We start from the raw sequence: 26,984 nt of genomic DNA, 5'->3' as shown, positions 1-26,984 counted from the left end.
TCAGAACCAAAAAAATAACTTGGAAAGGAAAGGGTTTATTTCACCTTACAGCTTATAGTTCATCGTGAAGGGAAAGACAGAGCAGGAACAGATACTGACACATGACGGGACACTGCCCGTCTTTGTTCCCCACGGTTCACTCACCCTGCTTTCTCAAACCACCCAAGACAGCCACTCAGGGGTGGCACCGTCCACCATTAATTAGCAATCAAGCAAATGTCCCACAGACATATCTAGAGGTCAACCTGATGGAGGCAAACCCTCAAATGAGGCTCCCTCTCTCTGGGTATATCAGGCTGACGACAACTACTAGCCATTATGGCATCTTCACAGGAAGAAATGCATTCTACAATAATGATAAAAATGGGAGCAAATAACTACAAACCAGTACCACAGCTATTCACACTGTCTCATGGGATATCCTGGATGGGAAACACTTTGCTTTTAGAGAACTCTGTATGTGGTTATGCCAGTGCCACCAAGGGCCCGGGAGCATCCTGCTGTAGCAGCTCTGTGACGTTTCTATGGCGCAGGTTTCGCTGAGGCAGAAACTTCCACCTCCATCCTGATCCCACACAGTTCTGTGCTGACTGGGTCACTCAGCATGCAGGTACCACCCTCGGGCAATACCACCTCCTCCAGACACCTGGGACCTGCGCTCCTAAGAATGGGGGAAATCATTTTCAAGGGCCCCTCCACAGTAGGTCAAAAGCCCAGTCTCTCCTAAGTCTTTTACAATGTTCATTTTCATTAAAATAGCAACTTCAGGCAGAAAGGATGAAGGTCTGTGCTTATGGAAAGAACCGGCCCTTACAACTGCTATGAGGATTAGAACTCTACATTCCCCTGGGGTGAGGGGGCCAAGAATCCTTGCCAATAGAAATGAACCCTTTTTTCATATTTCCTGCCTACAAACACCCTAAGCCCATGCATGGACACCTAATTATAGACAGAGGAAGAGGAGAGGACAGAGGAGAGGGAGGGAGGAAGAAGGGAGGGAGGAAGGGAGGGAGGGAGTGAGGGAGGGAGGGAGGGAGGAAGGGAGGAAGGAGATGAGAAGGGGGAAGAAGAGAAAAGGAGAGGGAGAAGGAGCAGCGGGTAGAAGAACACATGAACAGGGCTTTGTTCAAACACCAAACCATTAGTTACAGAGTATAGTTACAGAGTATCATCGTAATGAAGATTAATGGAGCAAGAATAGCAGAGACTCTCAGAAGTCCACACACTCTGGTGTGTAGTGGTGACCAAGTGCACATTCCCTCATTCCCTGGACAGACAGCCTGGGGTTTCATCATGGCTCTAACCAGGTACCAGTTGTGTGACCTCAGGCAAATCCCGCATCCTCTCTGTGCGCTTCCTCACCTGTATAAGGGAGCTGGAAGAGAATCTCTCTGGGCTGGTTGTGAAGCTTGAACGAGTTACAATTCAGACTGCTTACAATGTGCCTGGCAACAGAAGTTTCTAAAGCCACTCTAGGTACGCCCATAGCAATGTATGATGGGTGTTGCCTGGCTGCAGGTAGAAAGATGGGAACACCTCTCTGCCTGGACTAGCTAGGGAGTGGGCTGAGTGAGAACTGACCACACACCAATCAAGATACAGTCAAAAGACTAAGATGCCTCTAGGAAAGGGGCTGTGATGGGGGGTGGGGGAGGGGATGCTCACATGTCCGCCTGAGGACAGAGTGAGGAGCCTGGGGCTTGGGAGATGGTTCAATTGGCAAACGGATTCCTAAGGAAGCATGAAGGCCCCCAGAACCCACATTAAAACAACCAACCAGATACAGTGGCGACTGCCCACAAGTAAATACATCTCCCACCCTGGGAATGTAGAGATGAGACCCCTGGAGCTCACTGGCCAACTAACCTAACTGAAGTGCAGAATTCTAGGTTCAATGAGAGGACTGATCTCAGAAAATAAGGAGTCACATGAAACAGAAAGACAGATATCAATCTCTGGCTTTTGCAAACACACACACACACACACACCAAGCACTCTCCTCCCCTCCACACATGCGCACACAAACACACAAACCACTCCCCTCCACATACACACTCACATATAAACACACATTCATGCACACAGGCACACACATGAACCAACTGCCTACATACACACACACATACATTCACACACACATTCACACACACACACACACACACACACACACACACACACACACCACTCCCCCTCCACACACACATTCACATACCCCATTCCTCCTCCACATACACACCTCTCCTCCTCCTCCTACACACACAGACACACAGACACACACACACACACCACTCCCCCTCCACACACACATTCACACACCCCATTCCTCCTCCACATACACACCTCTCCTCCTCCTCCTCCTCCACACACAGACATACACACACACAGAGTAAAGAGTAGTTAGCATAAACAACAGGTGAGCTGCCTCCCTCCCCAGCTCCTCCTGTTGAGCCTTGTGGAGACCCTGAAAGGAAAGCATCCATCCAGGGAGAAAAGGCCACATGTCCCACCCCCTTTCCTTGCCTTCCAAACAGAAGGCTGGCAAGCATTTTCTGGAAAGGACAAGCAGTGTTTAGCTAAGTGCCACCACTGGGTCAAAGAACAATAGAAGAAGAGTGACATGAGGCATGCTAGGGAGCGAGCGAGCTTTGCTTATGGACAGGAATCTGACATTCCTGCATTAGGAAATATGCTTCCTTTGTTGGCTTGTTTTGATGGCTTAACAAAAATAGGCAGGAGGCAGGGTTTGTCTCTGAGGCTGAAGTAGAGATGCCCTGCCCTGGAGCCCAGGACTCCAATAGAAGCTATGCACAGATCCTGCAAGCCCAGAGGCCTTCCCATGGGAGGAGGGATCTTTGAGCAAAAGTCAACACCTAAAAGCCGTTAGAATTTGATTAGGCTGTCCAGGAAAACACTGCTTCTTTGTCCCTCAGAGGCTGCCCCAGAAAAGTTCTTTGTGTTTTTCTTTAATTTATGACTTCATTTTTCATTTCCACCAAAAAGGAGGTAAGGTGTTGAGGGCACGCAGGTCCTCCTTCTGTATAATGGTATCGCAGCACTTGGAGGGGCGAACATGGCCATAAACCATGTGAAATTACACCCGCGCTGTGCAAGGCTCAAGTCTCCCCACGGCAGCAGGCAGCAGACAAGCTCACCGGGATCTGCCACACCGTGGAACCCATTAAAAGCCTGCTTTTACAGGAGGCAATATTATTTAATTGGTTTATTTTTCTAAAACAAGGTCTTTAAGAAGCTTGGATCGTGTGGGGCCTGCAGCTTCAGGTCCTTTACCTGTGACTTCATGGGGGCGCCATGTGAACTGACTTTGGCACCCCAGGCCACAAAAGCCAAAGGGGCTTGTGTGCTATTTATAAGTTGGACAACAAGCCTGCCCTGTGCAGAAGGCGTGGAGACCACAAAACCAGGAGCATGCCAGGGCTCGAAATGGTCCACAGTTGCGATTTCCAGATTTCAGACTTTTGCATTTAAGAATGAGCAACTGGCTCAACAAGACGGCTTGGTGGGTACCAGTGATAATATGAGTCTGATCTTTGGGACACTGCACTGTGGAAGGAGAGAAAGGACGCTTGCAAATCTGTCCTTTGATGTTCACATGCCCGCACAATCAAACATACACATGCACACACATGCACTTAGTTAGCTAATTAATTTTCAAGGGACTGATTGACTGACTGGCTAATAAAGCCTATGCAAATATCCAAATGGACCCTGCCCTCTTAAGCAGTTCCCATGAGCATGCATGGTAAACAGACTTCATAAATCCACATCCGAACCTAGGCCATCAATAGTATAAACGTCCCCAGGGCCCCTTGACTGAGAGCCTACATCTTATCTCAAAGAATCTTTGGTGCTTCAAATCCAATTTGTTCAGAGTCTGAGGGCCTCTTGGATGCCATCTGGTCACTTGTGGTCACTCTCAAAGAATAAAGGTGGGCCAGTGGAGGGACAGAATGGCCTGTTACATGAGGAGAGAGGGGGGCTACAGAGCTGGCACGGACCACCAGGTCTCACATTCAATGTCACTGCCCCTCTCTGTCCACAGGGGGTTTTTAGTACATATGTGTGGTGTAAGATAAAGTGAGACAAGAGGCCAGACTATCTGAGGGTTTAACCAACAGCATTGATTCTTCAGGAGGGAGTGAGCCCAAACCACTGACTAGTAGTTCAGAATGAGGCAGAAAAGTTAGTGAGATTGATAACAGATTCGTCCCCACAGGGCAGTTCTCCTTCAAGGTGGTTAACTTAGCCTTCTTAGGCAACAGAGTTAAATTAAGACAGAGCTAGGGAGGTAAGAGTGGGTTTAAGAACCTGAGTTGGATCTCCAGAATCTACGTGAAAATGTCAGGCGTGTCCTTACACTCCTGTAGTCAGCTCAGAAGAGGGGACAGGAAGATCCAGGGAGGGGATCCTCCGCCAGACAATCTAACCGAATGAGTAACCTCCAGGCCTGTGAGAGACTTTGTCTCAAAGGATGAAGACAGGGCTTTGGAGAATCCCCTCTGGCTTCCATGCCACCTGCACAAGTGCATACATGTACACACACACACACACAGAGAGAGAGAGAGAGAGAGAGAGAGAGAGAGAGAGAGAGAGAGAGAGAGAGAGAGAGAGGAGACCTAAAACAAACAGGCAAAAGCACTGAGAAAGGTTAATACAAGATGGCATGTTCCCCAGTACATGTAGTGGTGTATGTCCAGTGGACTCCTCTTCTGACTCGTAAGCATGAAGCCCATTCCCTTCTCTCTTCGGGCTGCATAGGCTGGGAGAAACCTGACTCTTCCAGTCAATTCCCTACCGGTGTCCATTAGTATTTAAGCTCACAAGGCAAGGAGTCCTTCCTGATACCCTGCAGGACCATGCTGAATAGAACTCTCAGCTGCTGAAGGTCAAGGGTATACATCTAAGCATTCAGTAAATATTCCTAGCATTATGAGAAAGACAAGCAATAGCATTCATCTAAGAACCAGGAGGCTCACTGACTGGGAAGCCTTCCCCAGGGGCTCCCTTACCCAGCATGGAAGAACAGACTTGCTCGCTCAAAACTTCACCTGCCAGATAAAAGTGACCACTGAATGGATTCATCAGAACCAACGGCTTCCACAACCACCTCTTCTAGTCCTGAGGGTCCTGGTCTCTCTGCAGGAATAAGACCAAGTGGGGGGAGGGGGGCTGTGTCTACCTCCAAAAACACAAGGTCCAGCCTAAGGAAACCACCTGTTAAAGCCTTAAGTCAAGCTCATGGGGGACAAGGAGGGTGTCTCGAGACTGTGGTGAGATGGCTTCGTGCAAGCACAGGGGGTGGATGTGCATGGCAAAGAGAGGTGGAGAGGGAGAGGGAGGGAGAGAGAGAGAGAGAGACTGAGACTTCAGAACTGGGTGTGATGGAGCCACTCTGGGAGAGTAGAAGGAACAACGGAAAGAATGTTTGGGTCACCCTGAGATTCCTATACTGAAAGTCTGGGAGGTGTTAGCCATGGGGACAGAGCCTTTAGAATGGGGGTTCCTCTCTGGATAAAAATGGAATCTTACCTCAGGAGGACACAGAAAACACAGAACCCATGAAGCAGGTGGCAGATGTTCTGCAGACTAATTTGTGAGCACCTTGATCTTGAACTTGTAAGAAATACATTTCTGTTTAGATGCTAAACAGTCTGTGGTTGGTTGTTATGGAAGCCAGAATGGGCTAAGACACAAAAACTCGGAAAGTGATCTTCTGGCCAGCAGAGAATGCCACTCACCCCACTCAGAGCACAGCAGAGGAGAAGGAGAAGGGAGGGAGTGGGAGGCACCGGAAGGGGAGGCACTGGACGTCAAAGAAGAACGTGGTTCCCTGGTCTGCTATATGAGAAACTGTCTAGGCGCTGTGGCTAGAACTCCCGCCCGAGTTCTTATGGGGACAGTAGATGGCCACCTCAGAGTGACCATCTAGAACAGACCCTCAGAACGTGCTAGACCTGTCAGCTCTCTCCAACGCCTCTTAATATTTGAGCCTGACAGATGGGCCAGGTCGTGGGTGGAATTATGTGTGAGCTGGTGACTCAAGTCCTGCAAGAGCCCCACTCAGACTGAACTCAGCTCTGAGCCAAAGCCATCAGACCGGTGTGACCCACAAAACAGCTTCAAAAGGTGACTCCAAAATAGCCCAAAATACCAAGTTTTTAACATATAACCAAGGATGGTTTCAAATTATTAGAGATTACATATGTACAAAAGAAGTAAATACACAGGAAGTGGCTCTGAGTCTGCCCCAAGGGCAGGACTGGGGACCAGGAGTGACAGTTGACAGACATGGATTTCTTGCTAGCATGATCCAGAATGTAAATTGGGCTGGGGAGCAGGGAAGCGAGGGGGTCTGCGTAGCTCTGCCAATTTGGCCCAATCCATAGAATGCTGCACTTAAAACGAGTAAACTTTATGCGTAAATTCACAGCTCCAAAAGACCACTTGCATAAATAAGCACAGCAATGTTTTCAGGATAAGTATTAATATTTTCGCGATTCTGACCCATTTGAGAAGATCCAGCTAACAGCAACGTGTAAGATTTAATCGAACAGTAGTATTTCTGTCCTGGTATAAGTTAAAAACCCTTTTTAAAATCTTAATGATCGAGCTTATATTATTTAGATGTTACCTTCTTCTTCTGGGAACTGACATATTCAAAAAGGGACTTTAAAATTTAAATGCAATTTAAATTATTAAAAGCCAGCTAAAAAGTTTCTTAAAGGCTAAATATTAATCAAAGGCCATTTTAGACATTCACTGGTAGAGTTCACTGAGATTCTTAGAGGTAGGCTATGCAATTTGGGACTTGAACGTTTTTTTAGAAGCCTTTTCTTTATATAACAATCTGCCTTGTGCTAACAGACATGACAAAGCTACTTCAGGCTGACCATAAAGCATGAAGGGCAGCAGCCCACATCCCAGACTAACCGTATGTTATCTCTAAAGCCCCACAGTGGTTGAATTTTATAGCAGAGAAACTCAAGACTACATGGAAAAGTGGTTCAAAGAGCAGGAGCTGGCAGCTGACCTAGGAAAGCCCCTATAAATTCACTTTATATCCCCTCCGATGAGACAAAGCAGACAGCATTGCAACACATATCTTGCATCCTCCATACAGAAGTCATGCCGAGCCTTGAGCGGTTAAGTTTTCTCAGTCACAGCCTTGACTGCTGGAGAATTCACCCCCTGCCCTGCAGTTTCCTGGAACGCTTCTGAATGTATTTTGCAGGCTGCAGATAACATGCCAGCAGGCTTTCTTCTGGTGTCTGGTGCTCCAAGTTTGACTTTCCAACTTGGACACGTTGATGTCTGCCTCTGGGGTTCCCCCACGCTTACAGACAAGTGACGAAGCTCTTGGCAAGGAGTCGCCTTTGCTGAAGCTACTGAAGCTGGGGCCATTAACTCCAAACCTGTTGGCTCCCTATCTGTCTTTAGCCCTGCACAGGATAGCGGCACATTAACAGTCAGATGTACAGGGCAGGCCACCTGTACTAGACCTGCAGGCTAGTCTCTCGCTTAGAGTACCAGCCTTTCCCTGTGACTATCAAAGGGACAGTTGTCCTTGTCTTTCTCAAGAACTCTTGGAAGACTCTGAGTCCTCCTAGCCTCTTCCTTTCCTCTTTGACTCTATCCCAGAAGGCAGGAAACATGGTGCTCTGGATGGAACTGTGCCCCATTGCCAATTCATATTTGAGAACCTCAAACTGCAACTTTATTTGGAAATAGAGTCTTTGCTAGTACAACTGTAGTTACATGGAGATGAGGTCACAGTGGATGAGGGTGCGTCCCAAGCCACATGACTGGTGCCTAATAAAAGAAGAGGACAGACATACACAGGGAAGATAGCGGAAGAAGATGGCCAAAGGCACTAGAAGGACTCGATGACAAGATGGAATGGCAAGGGTTGCCTGGAGCTGCCAGAAGCCAGGGTACAAGGTGGGGCAAGGATTCTCCCCTAGAGAAGCCTTCGAGGGAACACAGCCAACTTACACCTTCACTTTGTGTATCAACTTTCCAGAATGTGGGAGAACAAATTTCTGTGGCTTTGAAGCATCCAGTGTGTGCTCATTTGTTACACAACTCTAGCACACTAACACGTGTGTGGTCATAAGAAGAGTCCCTCCTTCTGAGGGTTGCTGTGAATCCTAAACAGATCGCCCATGCGGAGGCTGAGAGCAAGCCCCAGCCCCAGGTAAGCGGCAGATGAAAGACCATTAGGCATGCTTCCCGGTGACAACTACCTATTCTTTTTCCTAATTATTCCCCAGAAGAATGCCTCAAAAATTGTCTCTCTTCCAATTCAAGCCAAAATCTCACTGCTGCAACGCAGCACGCTCACACAATCTGCGGGGACGGAGTTATTTCAGAGCCGAGGGGAGCAACCCAACTGCCATGGGCAGAGGAGGCTGGCAGTGCATGGCCTTGCTGAAGATAAGGGGCAAAGGGCCCGGATGCTTGCTCACAGGGTTGCTGGCCAGTGGGTCTGTCTCTCCTCCAAATGACGAGATAGAATCCCACCAGAAGGACACACAGTCAAGTCATAAAGAGCCAGAACTTTAAAAGGCAGCCACCCAGCAACCCAACCTTCTATTTCCCCTTCTGTAGGTGAATTAAAGACAAGGAATTGAGCTTTCAGTCACCTGCCTGTCTGATGTGTTTCTGGCACAGAAGCCAAGGGAGTCAACACTGCTTGAAAAACATGGCTGTGTGTGTCACGTCACCGGAGCCAGAAGGTTTAAACTCTTCAAACTGACCAACCAGCTTCCCTCTGGGAAAATGGCACCGAGGGGAGGACATGACAGAAAGGAAGCATAGTGGAGGTAAAAATCCATCCTGCGGGATCTGGGGAACAGCGCAACTGGCAAAATGCTTGAGGAACAAGAACGTGACTGGATTTGATACCCAGAGCCTGTGTTAAAAAGCCAGGCTCAGTGCTTCTGCTCAAAATCCCAGGACAGGGAGAGTAGAGAGGCAGATTCCTAGGGCTAGCGGGCCAGCCAGCCTCATCTACTTAGTAAACTCTGGACCAGTTGAGAGATCTCATGTGAAAAAAATGAAGTGGTGGCCATGGTGGTGCACACCTTTAATCCAACACTAGGGAGGTGGAGAAGGCAAGATGCCCTCTGGGAGCCTAAGGTCAACCTGGTCATATAGAGTTCTACATGTTCAGACCCTGCTGATGGATGGATGGATGGATGGATGGATGGATGGATGGATGGGTGGATGGATGGATGGATGGGTGGATGGATGGATGGATGGATGGAGTGGACAACTCCAGAGGAATACCCTGAAATTGACCTCTAGTCTAAACACAGACACATACACACACACACACTCACACAAACATACACACATACAGACACACAGACCCACTCATACACAGACAGACACAGACACACACATTCATATACACACTCATGCATGCACCAACACCCCCCCCCCACACACACTCACATATATACTCACACACAGACACACACATATAGATACACACATACAGACACACAGAAATACACATTCACACTCACATTCATGCGTACACACAAACACATACATGCACATTCATTATTGTGTTTTCTTTCTACCAATTAGTTAAGCACTGGAAACATTCTAGATGGCGAAACTTAGAGAGATAATTTCATGAATTAAAGTCCACTTACATGCATTTTAATAAATCATGGTATATTACTAATGAGTTAAACATACTACTGTAATTAAAAATACTGATGTAAAATCATGGAAATGGGGTTGGCACATCAGAATTCAAATAGGAGGCGAGGATCTCACTGACACAGACCTACATGTGAGCCAGCGATAGAAATATAAGCAGCGCTGGACCGCTTCTGATTGCTCTTCCTTACAATGACTTCAACAGAACAGCAGACCCAGTGCTAAAGATGTAACTGAAAGCCATGTTCTAAACAAAGGGCTGCAATCTCCTCAGGGAAAACCAACCATTACCTGCAGCCCTACCAAGGAGCTCTTTTTCCGTCTCCTCCTCACATCTGCAGGGTGGGGGGATGGAACCCAGGGCCCTACTTGCCAATAACACAGAGCCATCCCCATCTCCTGCCCCCAAGAGATCTTGCAAATGAGAAGGCAGCATATGTCTCAGATTCCAAGATGCTTGCACACGATCCTTGTCGCTGCCGCTGCCTTTGAATGAGTGTGCAGGGGGCGAAGGGTGTGAAAGCGGGTGTTGGGGAGGAGCCACAGGTGGGTGGGGTGGCGAGGGGGGCAAGGACAGCTCTGCTGTGCGTTGAATCTTCTTGAAGTGTGGCCAGCTGGGAAAGCCACTGCAGCTGCATCCTATTAACCATACCCACGTTTGCGGCTGCCTTCCTCCCTGCGCATTCAAGATGCCTCTGGACCTGGCTCCCCAGGCTCTCTGCAGCCAGGCATCAGGGTGGGAGAAAGAGCAGGGGAAGGAGAGAGAGCGCGAGCGTGCGCACCACCTCAGGTGACTGTCACGAGTTCCCTGAGGAGAATGTTTAGCATTAGAAGACTATTCCCCACTTAAGTGAAAAATTTAAAAGCATCAGAACAGAAAAGTGCAGAGGAGAGTCCCATCTTTCCCGTGCCCCAGCTTCTTGTTGCTGTGCTAAGTTTGAAGGTGTGGCCTCTGGGTGTATAACAGAAGCATTCAGGTTGTGTTTAGCTACTAAAAGCCTTTCAGACTCAGCCAGGCTGGGCCTATCTGTGCAATCCGATTAAAAAGCCATCAAACAATAAGGTACCTGCAAACAGTTACGTCAACCGGAAGCCTCAGCGGCTGTGACTGTAGGGACGGCCACTGTGTCAGGGAGGGTCCGGTTCTGGCTGGCTGACACTGGGTCACTGAGGAGGAGGAGAAAGGTTCATGCAGAACCCATCTTTTGTCCTGAGCTCAGGCACACTGACCGCCAGGTCTTGGATGAACAACCTCCTCCCCACAGCTTCTCTGTGAGTTCTTATCTCTGTGTAACAGAGGAGGAAAGGACTTAGGGTCTTGCCCATGGCACACAGCTGGTGATTCCCTCACACCTCAGGGAATGAGTCTCTGAGGCACAAGCAGGGACTGAGTGGCTCTGGATACAGAGGTGGCCACGCCTCCACACCCATCCGAGTGACAGTCACAATGTGTTAAGCTGGGACACCGGCTTTATTTACAACAGGACAGAGAGTTGATGTGGTCCAGTTGGTGCCAGTCAACCAAGCCTGAGAACCTGAGTTCCATTCCCGGATCCCTCAGCAAAGGGAAAGACTCAACTTCTGAGGCTTGAACTCGGACCTCCACAAGGGGAACCATGGTATGCAAGCCCATACTCACGAGTCTATGTGCTCTCTCTCTCTGTCTCTGTCTCTCTCTGACACACACACACCTGACACAGCTAGGTCAAACCGCAGAGGATGTCACATGTCCTGCATCAAACCTCAGCCCTCCCCCAAGCAGCGCTACCCTGCAAGCGTCCCAACCCCTCCATGTGCCAATTTTGTCACGGTTAAGATGGAAATGATGAGAGAACATGCTTACAGAGCTATTCTGAGGGTGACACGAGATAGGACTACTAACTGCACTGGCTGTCGCCTTTCAAGGGCATCTGTCGCTTTCACCTTTTACCGTTCTCTGAGATCAGGACCCAGCTTTCCAGAGCGACTTTCTCAGACTTGAAACAGCAGATGGTGATGATGGAGGTGATGGTGATGATGGTGATAAAGATAAGACACTGGTGGTAACAATGAGAAAGTGAACACGGTGCATGCCTGGTCTCATTCACAGATCCTGTGTCTATCTTGCCATCATTCCCACCTCAAAGACAAGCTGCTGACTAAAATATCCATTTTCTCCTTATTTTTTTTTACACATGTTTATTTATTTTATGCATACATGCACACGTAGGTAGGTCAGATGACAACTTGCAGGCCCTTTCTCACTCTGGCTTTTTAAAAGAAAATATCTGCAAGTTTAATGATTTGTTTTCCAAATCAGATACACATCCTCAAGTCCAAGTGGCAAAATAATTCAGCATCAAATGCCCGTGAGGGTAAACCCAGCAGGGGAGGGGGGCCCTCACTCAGGCACAGATAGGCAGAGGCAGAGAACTGACCTCTGAGGCAGCAGCCTGGTGGAACCACAGCCACGGGGCCATGGCCTGTGTCTTAGCATCATAAACAGCAGGGATGTCTCTGTCAGCACAGACAGACAGAACAGAAGAGACCGCCTCATCCCACTACTCCACCCTTGTAGAGACTGACAATCCTGTAGACTCCACCACTCAGTGGCTTCTACAGCCTCTAATCTTTGGTCAGAGAGAACCCAGTTCTCTCAAAGCCTAAAAGATGGCACTGAGAGCAAATGGGGTTGCGGGGTAGGGCTGGAGCGGTGGCTCAGTGGTCGCCGTGCAAGCCTGAGGACCTCCTGCACCCACAGATGCAGAACGGTCTCGTTCTACACGGCTGACATGTACTGTCTGGACGACAGGGGTAGCACGTGTCCGTGATGGTGCTGGGGACACACAGATAGGAGGAACCCTGGAGCTTAGTGGCTAAGGAGTTCAGTCAAATCAGTGAGCTCCAAGCTAGGGGAGAGTAAAGAGCAACCTGAGGAAGACGTTTAGTGTCTGCTCCTCGCGTCTGCACACATACGTGTACATGCACATGGGCATACATACACAGGAATACGTACACACACGAACACATACATGAGCGAGGGGGAAGAAAGAGAGATCTTCATTAACAAACTTTTCTGCCTTGTTTTTGGTTTTTCGAGACAGGGTTTCTCTATATAGCCCTGGCTGTCCTAGAACTCACTCTGTAGACCAGGCTGGCCTCGAACTCACAGAGATCCACCTCCAGAGTGCTGGGATGCCTTCAAAGTTTTAATTGAATTATATGAAAATAGCTGCCCCTCTGTAGGCATGAACAGCGTCAATCTCTCAACCGATATCACACTACTCTAAGCCTTAGTCAGCTTTGCATTGTTTTCTGCAATGCCTGAATACAGCAGACTTGGCCATTCTCAAAGAACAGAGTTGACTTAGCTTAGGTTACAGAGCCAAGGCAGCCCCGGAGCGTGGTGCCGACATGGACCGGGCTCCTGGTGACACCCTTGTGCCACATCTTCAGATGGTGATCTCAACACGGTGAAGGGTATCACGTGTAAGACCAGTACAGAAGTGCTCACTCAGGGCCTCTCCACCTCTGCTGATAAAGCCTTCCATTATCATGAGAACCCTGGCTTAATGCTGTCATCTAATCCTAACTCCCTCTCAAAGACCCCAGTCTATGAACTGTACCTAGACATTAGGCTTCTGCCTCCTGAGCTTCCAGAGACGCGGCTGCACCGTAGAATACTACAATGACTGCCAGATGGTCCGCCACCTGACTAGGAGCGAGCCATCCTGTAGCAGAAGCTGAAAGAGCCTGGCACCCTTGAAAGACTCCTGAGGATTCTGAGGATCCAGGTGGAGAGATCAGGACAGAACCAGGGTTCACAGAAAGCTAGGAAGGGTAGGAAAGGAACCCAAATAACTATCTTTCATTTCTAACTTAACAAATGGCTCTTATTTAAAAAACAAACCCTCATGTCTTAATTTTTATAGTATGTGTGGAGGAGCCTTAAAAGAATCTCATCTGCTCAAGCAAGTTGATCAAAGAAGACTGTGAAAAAAATAAGGGAAACCCTGTCCTTCTGGCTGATGTAGGAAGCTACAGAGGACCAGGTACCCATCTCTGGGTAAAAATCCTCCTGGCCCAGCTGCATCCTGGAAACGAGTTATAACAAGCACAAGGAAAGCAAGCTCAGATCCCTCAAACTTTGAGGAAGACAGACCCAAGACCTGATGCGCAGAAGGCAAGGCCCAGCTACATATGTCTCTAGAATTCCTGCATTATGAATATTCATATAATAACCCCTTCACTCATCCACCACGCACATGTCTGCACTGCTGGAGGGTCCAACACTCTCTGCAAGGAGGTCAGAGTACCTGGGCGTTTGGAACCAGTAGCTTAACATGGATATGGACACACACACACATACACCGCACCCCCTTTAGAGCAGCTAACACCCATTAAAATAGCATATCGAAAAGTTCTAGCTTCCTTGTGGTAAAAGAACACAGAAATGTCATCAAGTCTAGAAACTCATCTTTAGTCTCTATTTGCCTTTACAGAGTCTGGCTCAAGCCTGGAATCTTCCTCCGTGTTTGTGATCCGTGTCTGTGATCCGTGTCTGTGGTTCTCAATTATAGATTACATTTCCAGGTGCCCGGGATGATCAAGGCTGGCAGAAAGCCTGTGACTGGCCCAGAGGGAACAGAAGCAGCAGGTGAGGCTGATCCTGCTGATATCCTCAGGCATTCAGCTTTTACTTTCAGTAGCTAGAAGTCGCTCAAGCAAGCACCTTGGCATCTCTGCAGCACAGATCAACTGGGGAAGCCAGCATCAGAGTCGGGGCTGGGATCACAGCCAAGTGCTACACTCATACATGGGGAACCGAAGTCCCTATTGGGATACTTTCATTCTCTAGAACCTCTGTGTGCGATAGCACAGCGAGATAGCCCATTTCAGATACAGGCTCTAGAATAACAAACACCAGGCTCACAGCCCGTCCATTCCACCCACCCCCACTGCCTCTCATTGTAAGGAGGAGAAACCCAAGTCCAGAGAGGCACTATGATGCTCCAAGGTCACAAAAGAAACATGTGTGTCGCCTGGAGTCAGAGAAGGCCCAGTGACATGAAGCACCACGTCCCAAGGCAAGATGAGCTGAGCCAGCCGCACAAACCTGGTCGGAACCTAGCCCTGGTCCTCTAGCTGTGGGCTGCCTCCACAGGAGGAGGTTTGTAAAAGGAGTTCAGAAAGGAGATGGGCACTAAAAGATCAGTGTCCACTAAGTCTCCACAGTATACTGGGGACCCAGGAAGCAAGGCAGGAAGAGCTGGCTCTCCCTGGGCATAAAGGGTAGGCCCAGCCTGATGTTTGTTCTTCTAGGACTTGGCCCTCATCCTTCAAAGAGAAGACAAGCTCAAGAGCATGAAGTGCACTCCTCAGGGGGTACCCGGGGCTCCCCACTCCCCTCAGAGATGGCCTCAAGCTACTTTTAGCATCTTCTTTGTGTGGAGCCAGATACAAAACAAAAATCCCCTCACGGAACACCTAAGGTTCAGAGAGTTAACACGCCCAGCGCCATCAGTGAGACAACCAGCCACGGCAAGAGTCCAAGACTTCTTAGTTCCCACCTAGAAGTGAGCAGAGTCTGCTTTTCAGATAGTTGTGGGCATACTGGGTGACACCAGGCACACTGAGTGCCACACAGCTTTCCAACAGCCTCCTTAGCCCCGCCCCCAGCACCCCCACCCCTTTCCTTCACATCCAGGTCACTCTCCAAGAGAAAAGGATGGAAGAGAATGTCACAGAGTGGCACCCTCGAACTCTGGAACACATGGCACCAGAAAGCCACCAACTCTGTCCTTACTCTTCATGCCACCCCCGAGTCTCAGTGTCCTTCCAGAGAAGAAGGCCTGTGTCTTAAGATCCCCAGTGAGGGCAGTTTTACCTCCATAACTCAGTCAACTTGCTGATTTCACGTCCTCCCTTCATGGCAGGAGCGCTCAAGAACATTCCACTGGCGTGGTGCTCCGTGGTGAACAGGCCAGCTTTTGTGGCTCCCCTCGGTACCTGAAAACCACAGGCCCGTGGCCACAACTGCCCAAAGTCAACAGTGCGAGATGTGTAGCAGGAGCGTCTACAGAGCTTCTGTTGACACAAGGTTTAAAACAAAGAAGAAACTCTTCTTCAGCGTACAAGGCCCATCTGTGTGGTTTGCAACCAGGCAGGCTTACAGCGTGGCGTTGGAGTCCAGCCCCAGCATCCTGGACACTAACTACGGGAATACCGCAGTGCTGCGAGGAAGGTTTACACATGCATGCTCTAGTCTGCCCAGGGAGATGGAAGCAGGCAGGGGAAACTGCCTGTGGTACTGACCAGATAATAAACTCACCGTCCCATTTCACTCAAAAAGTAGAAATGGAGAATTAGACATAGCCTACAGTGCCTCCTTCACCACAGCCTGCATGTGCTCAAACTTCTCAACAGACACCCGGGACGGAAACAACTAACCCAGAGCCCAATACCGTACCCCGCTGTACCCTGTCACTGATGACCCCTCTCTTGCTACTGTCACTAGACAGCTATTAGTAAGCATTCAATGTGTGTGTGTGTGTGTGTGTGCGTGTGTACTCTTTCCTTTCTAGAATGTTCCAAAGGCGCCCTCCAGATTGAGCAGAATAGACAATGTCCTCAGGGTCACAGAGCCCTAAATTTAAATGACTAGGGGTGTGTGTGTGTATGTGTGTGTGTGTGTGTGTGTGTGTGTTGCTTACCTGAGAAAGCGGGCATGTATGTGTCCGATTGCACTTGTGGAAGTTATGGGGCAAACATGGGTGTTAGCCCTGCCATTGTGCATTGTCTAAGGCAAGGTCTCTGTGCATGCGTTGCGGCTGCTTCTGCTGTGTACGTCAGGCTGGCTGCCCAGCAGGCTTCTGCCACAGGAACACTGGGATTATAGACACATGCTGCCTCATCTGGTACACTACCCACTGAGCCATCTCTCCTGCCCAAATGCCAGCTTTAAGTTATGTATATTTTACCAAATGTATATTTGTAAGTTATGTATATTTAAAAGTGGCGTGGGATATGCCCACCCACACTCACAGTTTGCCAGGGAGATGGTGTCAGGTCACTGGGCTATTAGTAACACCACCATTTTTGTCTTCAGTACGGCATGTTTGTACTGGCTGGTTTTGTGTGTCAACTTGACACAAGCTGGAGTTATCACAGAGAAAGGTACATCTGTTGAGGAGATACCTCCATGAGATCCAGCAGTGAGACATTTTCTCAATTAGTGATCAAGTGGGGAGGGCCCATTGTGGGTGGTGCCATCCCTGGGGTGATAGTCCTGGGTTCTATAAGAAAACAAGCTGAGCAAGCCAGGAGAAGCAAGCCAGTAAGCAGCACCCCTCCATGGTTCTGCATCAGCTCCTGCCTCCAGGTTCCTGCCCTGTGTGAGATCTTCGTTTGGTGATGAACAGCCATGTGGAAGCTGAAGCTGAATAAACCCTTTCCTCCCCAGCTTGCTTCTTGGTCATGGTGTTCCACTGTAGCAGTAAAAACCCTGACTAAGACAATGGTGAATCTCAGCAAGGAACCCACAGATGCACTCCCAGACCTGACACTGAATCCGAGTGCTCCTCAGCACGGGTACCTTCTCTGGACGTCGAGGTGGCTCAGTGCAGAGTCACTGAGGCCCCCCAAATCAAATCCCTGGCTCAAAAATCCTCTCCCCAGGCTTGGGAATCATGCCTTTTAAAAGTCCTCGGCTCTGAGAGCTGTGGATTGGAGAGAAGAATGGATGAACCATCCTTGACTAAGCAAATATCAAACAGCAGCAGGGATGTTCCCACTCCTGAGCCTGCCTTCAGGCAGACTGGGGGCAGTCCTTGAACAAAGCAAGCGCTCTCCAACCTTCCCTGGCTAGTGGGTGTCAGTCAGAGAGGGGCAGACACGCGGATGCTAGGCCCCACTTCAGAATGGTCAACTACACCACCCCAGTTCCTTGGTCTGCTGTGTCAGGGATTCCATGCATGGGACCTGAAGCTATTGGCAGGTCACCTCCGTGGGCCCTGGCTTCCACATATTCACAACGGGAGCAAAGACATTGCCCGGAGGGATCAATGGGCTGATGGAAGACAGGCACCCAAGCCAGGAAGAAGCATACACATAGTGCTTAATAAATGCTGTCATCCGACTCAGGGGTGTGGGGGGGAGGCCCCCAACCGCCAAGGTATGATGTGTGTGAGCAACAACTGTTCTCACACTTGTTATGAAAGAGCATGCTCATGTCCGATTGTCATCGGCCCTATGGTTATAAATTATGGCCTGTTGGCTTCGTGATGACAAGAATGGATTTTATTTTAACAGTGAGCTTGCATGCTCTCCAGGAAACATTGCAGTCAGCAACTTCTGAGCCCCGAGAAGGAAGAGGGGCACAGAGGAGACAGGAAAAGAAGGATTCTAACACTATGGACACGCCCCCCAGCACAATGGACACGCCCCCTGCTGACACAAGGACATGCCCACCACCACCCCTGGCCCTTGTGGGAGCCACACAGGCCTCACTCACAGGTGAAAGCCACGCCCATCACGCACTACCTCCTGTCACAAAGCCCTCCCTGCCATGGCAGACTGTGTCTCCTCAAGCATGAGCCTAAACAAACTCTCCTTTAAGCGGCTTCTCTTTGGTTATGTGGCCATGACAGAGAGAGCTCCGGGGCCTCTTCTGTCCGGCTCACTGAAGGAATAGTGTTGGCACTTGGCAAGTCCTTGTTGATGGATCATTTGGAGAGAACACACATTTCAGCCAGCCTGCAGCCATCCGGGTTATAACCTCCTTCTAGATTTCATGTTGTCCTTCACTCGGCTAAGGGGCCGGATTTGACATGAGATGCTACACTGTCCTGACAAGAAAGAACTGATATGGCCTAGGGATAAGGAGCAGAAAACTTCTAGAACCAGACCAGCTTCGAAATCAAGTTGCTACTTCCTACTGCATAATCCTCAGAAAACCATGTCCCTCTCTGCTCAAACCACAGACAAAAGGAGAGCAAGCATATAAGCACGTGATCCAGGGCATACAGCAGCCGTTCGATGCATTTTACTACCGATGATAACGTTTGTCCTCTGAGAATGGAGCCGTGAGCTCACTACCAACTAAGCTTGACATTGGTGGATCAATCCAGCCTCCACTGTCTTTAAGGTGAGAGTTCCCAAGATCACGGGGTTGTCGAGAGGACTGAAGGCTATCATTCAGTGACTCACAGCCACCAGACATCCCGAGCACTCAAAACACAACGTTTGTTTTGGAGGCTGAGGGTGGAACTTGGATCTCAAGTACACCGCTGTACTCCTAACGTGAAATGCCTGGCACAGTCTTTCAGGGGATGGAAAGAAAGGGGTCTCTCTTTGAGGTGACCCCCATTTTACCTCCCTCATTCATTCAGTTCAGAGAAGAGACAGTGATGAGACACAGGGATGACGGGCAGCTCAGTCACCATGAGGTGCAAAGAGAATGAGCCAGAGTGTGAAGGCTTTGCAGATGGTAAGAGTCCCAGTTGCTCACACACCTACCAGTGGGGTGGGGGGGGGGGTGGCGGCTTGTGAAACGCCAAGGATGAGTCAACTTTCTCTTCCGCAACAACAACGACAGCAGCAACAACAACAACATTAACAACAACAGCGAAGGCAGAGATGGAGCCCAGAGTAAATGGGCATAGGTGAGGGACAGCATACCCGAGCCCAGCACTTAGGAAACAGAACCCCTTGACTGTATGTGGTGCGGGTAGCAGTCTGGCTTAATCTAGTTTAGTGGAATCTGCCTGGAATTACAGATTTGCTCCAGGGTGCTCTGTGTAGACTCTTTGCACTTACAGTGACACGCCCCCCACACCCCCCAGGCATGGACAGGATGTGTCTATCCGTTTCACGGCAGGCAGCTGTGTTGAGAGATGAGACCATTAACTGCTTCTGTCTGTTTAGCCAGTTAGCGAAATGTGGCGTGAGGCTGCTCAGATGACCCAAGGGTTCGGTACACATAAAGGAACTGCTTTGTGCATCACTTGTTTCTTCCAGCAGGAAAGATGATGTGGAACACAGATCTCAGCAGACCCTGACCCTTTAGTGGGTAACTTAGGACTCTCTAGCCTCAGGAGTGGGTGCTGTGGATTCTGTTGTTTGCACAGCACCCATGTGAGACACATTGTTACAGCAGTGAGAGCAGCTGAGACAGAGGCTGAGCCTGTCTGTGAGCTTGCTTGCATGTGTGTGTGCGCGTGCCCATGGCAGGGGACCGTGTAGAAGCAGCATGCCTGTGGCCTTTGAAGGCTAGAAGTCATAGGGTAAGGCCCAGCCATGCGACCAGATTCACTGTGGGGCCTTCCAGCCTGAAGCCTGCTGTGATGCTTTACCTATGGGAAGAACACGGACACATACATACACCTCCTACTATAGTGTGTCTTCATGTCACATCACTTAGGGCAGCTGTCCTTCCTACAGAAGAGCTATGCCATTGATGTCCCTCTCATGTCCTCTGGTGTCCTCATGGGGCACCTCTGTCTGCCCCTCAGCTTTGGCATGGGATAGGAACTTCAGAGGCCGCAGCAGTAACTCTAGCCAACCTTGATTGCGGTTTGCTGCCCATCTGCTGAACTCTAAGCCAGGAATTTTCCATGCTACTGAGACCGGACAAGACTGGAGGCTCCTTGGATGTTGGCATCCTGCAATTTTACAGATTTTGATCAAAGAACTACAGACGGGCCTCTCTAAGAAATGCAGAGGCAGCATTGTTGCTTTGTGGCCTGAATGTCTTGACCCTGTTTGGGTCTTGACCATTTGACAGAAAATATCCTTTAGAATCAGAGTGGTTATGTGACTTGCCCAAGACCACACAGCAAAGAAGGCAGAACTGGGGCCCAGTCGCAGGCAATGTGGTTCCACAAGGCTCTTATCCACCATATATTGCTTCTCCACCTCTAAATCTCATTCTTGGGAACCTTTAAGATGAAGTAGCTCTTTCAGGTTTGTTAGGTACCCACTAAGTGAAGTACCTGAATGTTGTGCCAAACACCCCTCTGAGTGGCCTTTTGTATGGCTCATCAAACCTTATAGCAACAGAGAGAGGCAGTATTGGTATAATCTCTATTTCACATAAGAAATGGAGGCATGGCTTCTCAGGTCTCAGGGACAGGAGAACATAAAAAAGATCATTCAAACCCAGGCATCTGGCTACAAGACACACACACACACCTACCTACTTGTCTATAAAGCAAAGTGAGACCAACTTCTCAAGAACCCACCTGAGCTTCCTGGGTCCCACAAAAGGCACACAACTCGATAGAACCTGTTGGATTGAAGTGTGGGAGACTTCAAATATTTGGGAACATCATCTGAAGACCACCATCCCACATATATCCCATCAGACCAGACCAATCTGAACTTCTCTACAAATCTAAGTGTGTGTGTGTGTGTGTGTGTGTGTGTGTGTGTGTTTCTGAGTTCATTTACCCATTTAACAAGAATACCTGCTTTATGATAGATGATTAAAGCTCTAGGTCTCAATTTCTATAACTTTACAAGAATAAACTTCCTTAGGATCAAGCACTGGGATAAGAATGACTCAGAGGCTTTCGTTTTAAAGACAAATCACCTCTGTGCACCTCAAAAAATAGACTTTCACACAGGAGACAGCAATGACTTCTGAGGTGTGTGAGATAGGGCTTACAGGAGGGAGGAGAGAAAGAAGTCATTTACCAGGAGTGGGACGCCTCAGGTTCTTGCCTTTGAGGAATCCTCTGGATTCCCCATACAAGGGAGCTCAGAGTCACAGAGCTAATCTGCACAAAGGTCACAGGGTCAGGGAACAGCTTCTAAGCTCTTGCCCTCCCACACTGCAGAGGGCGGGGCTGGCTGGGACTGTAGCAGCTAGAGTGTTGTAAAAGAGGTTGCACACAGAAGAGCAAATGCTGTCTCCCTGCTGGCTTCGGTTCTAGAGGCCTGGTGAGTCGCCCCAGCTCCTTAGCCATGGTTTCTGTCTCCTCACAGTGTGTCCAGCCCAGAGACAGGCCTCACCTGCTCCAGGAAAGGAATAACAGAGTGACTGCCACATTGTGTCTAACAGTGCTACATTGTGTCTAAGAGTGCGGGCTATGCCAGAGCTACCTTGCAGCCGTATCCCAGCCTTCTGCAGGCTCCTCTAACCCCGTAATAATGATGATGATGATGACAACGACAACGATGACGACGATGATGATGATGGGGCTTTCTGGGCCACTGGTGACTATAGGGAGACAGTCTATAGAGTCTCAGAGAACATGGAGGCATCTGAGACCACCTCTAAGAACATTCCAGGATGGAAGTTCAGAGGCACCTGGGAGCAGGGGGCGGGGGAGGGGGGATTCTCCTCCCACCATGAGCCACCAGAAGCCCTAGGGCCCCATCATCAAAGTCACCTCTCATGATAAAAAGCAAGTAGCTTATTGAGAGGAACTAAAACACTGACAAGATCCATCTCCCATCTTAGGCAATGCCATCTTGGTGTAGACTCAGCTCTTGGAAGACAGGGAGCAAACTCTGCCTTGCTCTTACAGCTTCTCAATCTCCATCCAGTAGAGCCCAAGCAGCAAGTTCCAGAATATTCTCTCACACAGGAACAGCTTGTGAATACAAATAAAAACTCAACTCCTAGTAAGAAAGGCCCACCACCGACACACGCCAGAGCCAGGAAGGACCACAGCACATCCCTCCCAACCATGGCACCCAACAAAAATCACCAGACACAGAGCTCTGGTTATCTGCAAAACCCAGCAAGAACAAAAAACTTTCCACTACCACCTCCACCAAACCCAGACCCTGAACACTGCTCCTCAGAGGGTCACGCTGGGGCTCAGTCACATTCTGTGTAGCTACCAGGAACAGAGGGAAAGGCTAGCTGGATTACTAAAAGGACCCATGTGCAGAGCAATGAAGATTCATAGCCAACAGGAGAGGCTTATGGTACAACCCGTGAAACACAAAGACAAATCCGAAAAGATGACAAGCCCTGGCTCTCTCAGGAGCAGAGGCCACAGTGGAGGGAACAGAGACTATATATTTGAGTGTGTGTTTCACGCTGCGCTTGGTTTTAGTGGTCACTTTATGTTACCTACTTATTTTGAACAGAGGAACCTTCCATGGGTTGTGCCACAGAGAGGAAAATTGGAGGCCTGACTGAAATGCATGGCAGAGCTCTTGCTGTGTTTCTACAAGGTGCCAAGAGGCCATGCTCAGTCACGCATGTCACCTGCTCTGTCTCCTGCCAGCAGTGCAGGAAGTCACAAAACAGTGTCCTTGTATGCTCCTATGGGCACCCAGTGACCCTGCCCTAACAGTGGAGCTCCATGGTGGGAGGACCAGGGTCTTCTGGAATGTAAGGACCGAACCAAAGAATGCCAAAGCAAGGGGGCTGGAGGGATGGCTCAGCAGTCAAGAGCACTGGCTGCTCCTCCAAAGGACTTAGGTTCAAGTCTCAGTACCCAGATCCAGTTTCAGGGGACCTGAAACCTTCACACAGACATACATGGAGGCAGAACACCAATGTAAATAAAATTTGTAATAATAATAGGCCGCCAAAGCCTCTTGAACACAAACTTTGAATAAGCTTTGATATTGTTGAGAAATATGCAAAAATACCTTAATTCTGAAAACACCAAACCTGCCCAATTTGAAAAGCAGTAAGAAAGTCGTCATATGCCCTGGGGAGTCTAGAGGCAAAACCCGGCAGGCTGAGCAAGACCATAACTCAGAGCATCGAGAAGCAGAAGTGGGATCGCTTTCTGAACCTCTATGATGCTAGAGATGTCACTGATGGCAGCAGAGAGGCTAAAGGTACTCATAGACTCCTAACCGACGCCCTTGGCTGTCCCGGGATCCTGCTGTAGCCTCTTGTGCCAGTGTGTACCACCCTACCCCAATATCCACGTCTGCCAAAGGATTCCATTCTGTGTCACATCGACATGACCACCAACCAGGTCATCAGCCATCAGTCTGTCTTCCTGGGTAGGAGGCCCCAGCCATGAAGGTAGCAGATGAATGACCAGCTGTATGTAGATACAGAGCTGGCTGTTCAAGCATGTCGGAAATTAAGTGGGAGTTCTGAGGTTCAAACCCCAAGTTCAAATTCTTCCTCTGATTTCCTTTCGGCCTCTCTTTCCCCATCCCACCAACAACCTTATCATGGGACCCAGCTCAGGAGACAGTTGTACTGATTAAGTAAAAATTGCCTAGGCTAAGCCCAAAGCAGGGCAGCTGTCACAGAACAAGCGTTCAGTGACAATAACCACACAGAGAATATAGGAAACTGTCTGCAGTTAGACTCCAGTAGAGCAAAAATCATTTCCAACACAAGCTGCAGGCTGGCAGACAACCCAGAGCCACTTCTATTTCAGGTTCAGAAGCAGCTTTCATGTCGCTGTGCCCAAGGCCTGACTAGGTGTTCCTAGCCCCTCAGATCTTAGCTTCTTTCATAGAATCATGGGTGAGTTGGTCCTTTGAGATCTGAGCTAGGTTCCTCATAAGCCTGTTTTGTTTTGTTTGGTTTGGTTTTGGTTTTTGGTTTTCTTTGGTTTTGTTTGTGTTTTAAGGCAAGGTCCCCTGCTGGTGCTTAGGGCTCACAAATTAAGCTATATTAGCTGGCCAGTGAGCCCAGGATCCACCTGTCTCTGCCTCCCCAGTGTGGGGATTACAAGCGCAGGTCAGCACACCCAGAATTCTACATGGTTTCCAGGATTTAACTGAGATCCTCATACTTGCACCACAAGTAATTTAATTACCGAGCCATCGCTCCCATGCTCGCTTGGGTATTAGAATAAAAACGAGACTTCTTCACTTCCCCCATGATGGAAAATAGGTCAAATAACCCAGGTCTGGCTAGTGAGATATAAGCATAACCATTCTTGCTGTAGTAAAGGACTGTCCCAAACGACAAAGAGAGGGGACAGAGAGAGGCAGAGTGCCTGAGCCGCTGGCATCATGGAGTTATGGTCAGACCCTGGTGGGACTGTTTGGTGAGGGATGCCGTGATTATCGGCATGAACCATGACATCTGGCCCTCACAAGCTCTGAGTCAGTTTGGAGAAATGATGGAGACGGAGGAAATTACCATAGAAGGCTAACGACCAGTCCAAAGCAAACCATCTCCAAGAGACCGAGTCTGGACGATCATGACTCTATTTTAGGGCTCTTCTCCCTGGTGACATGACACTTCTATACCCGCTTTTGTCCTCAGGGTGGAAAGCAGAGTTAGCTCGGACTAAATCCAGTGAGCACCAGGACATGCTGCTGAATTCCTGACTTTCCAGTGGGAAAGAGAGAGCCCTCCTCCTCAAGCCAGCAAGTGTAAAGGACAAGAGAGGCTGGGCTACCCATCCTTAGATTTCCCATGGGCAATTGGAACATTGGCCCCAGCTGCAGACACTGAGCTCACACTGAAGTGCCACCAAGCCCTGCCTCTAGCTGAGGACAGGACTCATGCCTCCCCCAAGAAATTGCCACCAGATCTGGTCTCAACCTGAAGCCTGGATGAAGAACATCCACGCATGTTTTGACAGGTTCATGACTAACTGTTCCTTTGGGTTAGAGTCACCCACACAGAAGCTTCGAATCCTCTGGAAGAAACTATTATAGATGCCTCTGGAACCCGAGGGCGAGGAACAGGCAATGCCATCTAAAGAGCCTGACTTTCCAGGGGTAAGGCACGAGAGTCTCACTTTGAAGAAAATCACCAACGGCTTCTGTCAGAGAACTGAGGACCCCTGACCCTTTCTTTTCCTTAAAGGAAATAAACTATTATAATAGCATCAGAAGAGGGGACAAGGAAGGATGCCCTGGAGCTTGGTTCTAAGAAGTCTCATTTATCCGAAGTTACAAGGGGTCCATATGCCTCTCCCAGCATGGCCACCACTGGAACGCCTTCTTTTACAGTTTAGTGATCACTGATGCTGGGGAGGGTGAAGAGGCCCAGAGGCACATTGTAAAGGCCGAGATTAAAATGACGACTAGGGAAACTTGCATGGAGATCTACAAGAGCAGTGGCTATAGCTACCGTAACACAGAAGATTCCCACAGTCCATCAAAGCTAGCCCCGTGGTGGCCTGGATGGAGTCACACTGGACATCAGTGCTGGCCTCTGCACCTGCTGTCCCTGCCCTAAAATTTCCCACCTACTTTCCCACCTTGGCTGGCAGTGGCTGAGTGCAGACTTTGCTAATCTCAGTCTTAAACCTCTACACAGTACCAGTCATTCCTGTCCACAGCCCACCAGCCCACATCTTAGTGCACACCATGCATTTCTGGTATACACATCATTATTATTCTAGAACCTTGTATTGCTCCTTCTGCCTGGTACTCCTTATGTATATGTATATGCATATGTATATGTATATACACACATATATACACACTCACATATATGTATACACACACACACACACACACACACACATTTCCCTTACTTCCTGAGCCTCTGCTTTGGTCCCCTTAAATATCCATCCCTCTTCTTCCTTTGCACGATCTCCCTCCCTTAAGATAGCACCCTTCTCTTTTCTCTTTCTGTTTTTTTATTACCTATCTTTATTATGTGCATCCTGGATCTGTGGGCATGTATTCCAAGGTAGGCAAGTGGAAGTCAGAGGACAACTTCATAGGGTCAACTCTCACCTTCCACCCTTATGTGGGTCCTGGGGTGAACTCAGGCCACTCTGTGTGGCAGGTGCTTTTACCAGCTCAGCCATTTTGCTGCCCCCTTCTACTACCCCCCCACACACACACTTAAATCTAGATGGCACATATGTGAGAAAATCTGTGGTGTTTATCTTTCCGGGTCTGGCACATTCTGCTTCTTGTTATGATCGCCAGTTGCCTCCATTTTCTTGCAAATGTCACAATTTCAGTCCTCTCTGTGGCAGGATAAAATTCATCGAGCATATGGGCCACAGTCTCTTTATTAATGGACATCCAGATTCATTCTATTCCTTATCCATTGTGCATAATACAGCAGTAAGCAGAGATGTACAAACAACTCTGTAGTACACTGGCTTAGAATCCTTCAGGTAGAGAACCAGAAATAGTCACTCTCTCTCTCTCCTGTAGATTGAACTGTGTGCGTCCTTGAGAAGGTGTCTATCTATATTCTTCCCAGTACCTGTGCATGTGTGCCTCTGTGTGTGTGTGTGTGTGTGTGTGTGTGTGTGTGTTGATTTGATAACAGGGTTATTGTAAATAGAATGTAATTAAGATGAAGTCCCGGTTAGGAGGTGGAGGGGAGGATTGATTTAATGACTAGCATCCTTATAGGCAGTCGGAGACTAGAGCACAGAGACATCATTATTGTGAAGATA

The 26,984-nt window shown here is 48.9% G+C and overlaps 1 protein-coding gene across 2 annotated transcripts in view; it reads right to left on the bottom strand.

Moving 5' to 3' along the window:
• Chst11 (carbohydrate sulfotransferase 11) overlaps window positions 1-26,984 on the bottom strand; it is a 213,588-nt gene that overhangs the window by 105,182 nt on the left and 81,422 nt on the right. The gene's annotated exons all lie outside the window — the stretch shown is intronic.

The sequence above is a fragment of the Mus caroli genome, chromosome 10 (genome assembly GCF_900094665.2).
Source record: "Mus caroli chromosome 10, CAROLI_EIJ_v1.1, whole genome shotgun sequence".
Lineage (NCBI taxonomy): Eukaryota > Metazoa > Chordata > Mammalia > Rodentia > Muridae > Mus > Mus caroli.
Note: the sequence above shows the minus strand (reverse complement) of the source record. Positions and strands in the feature narration are given on the sequence as shown.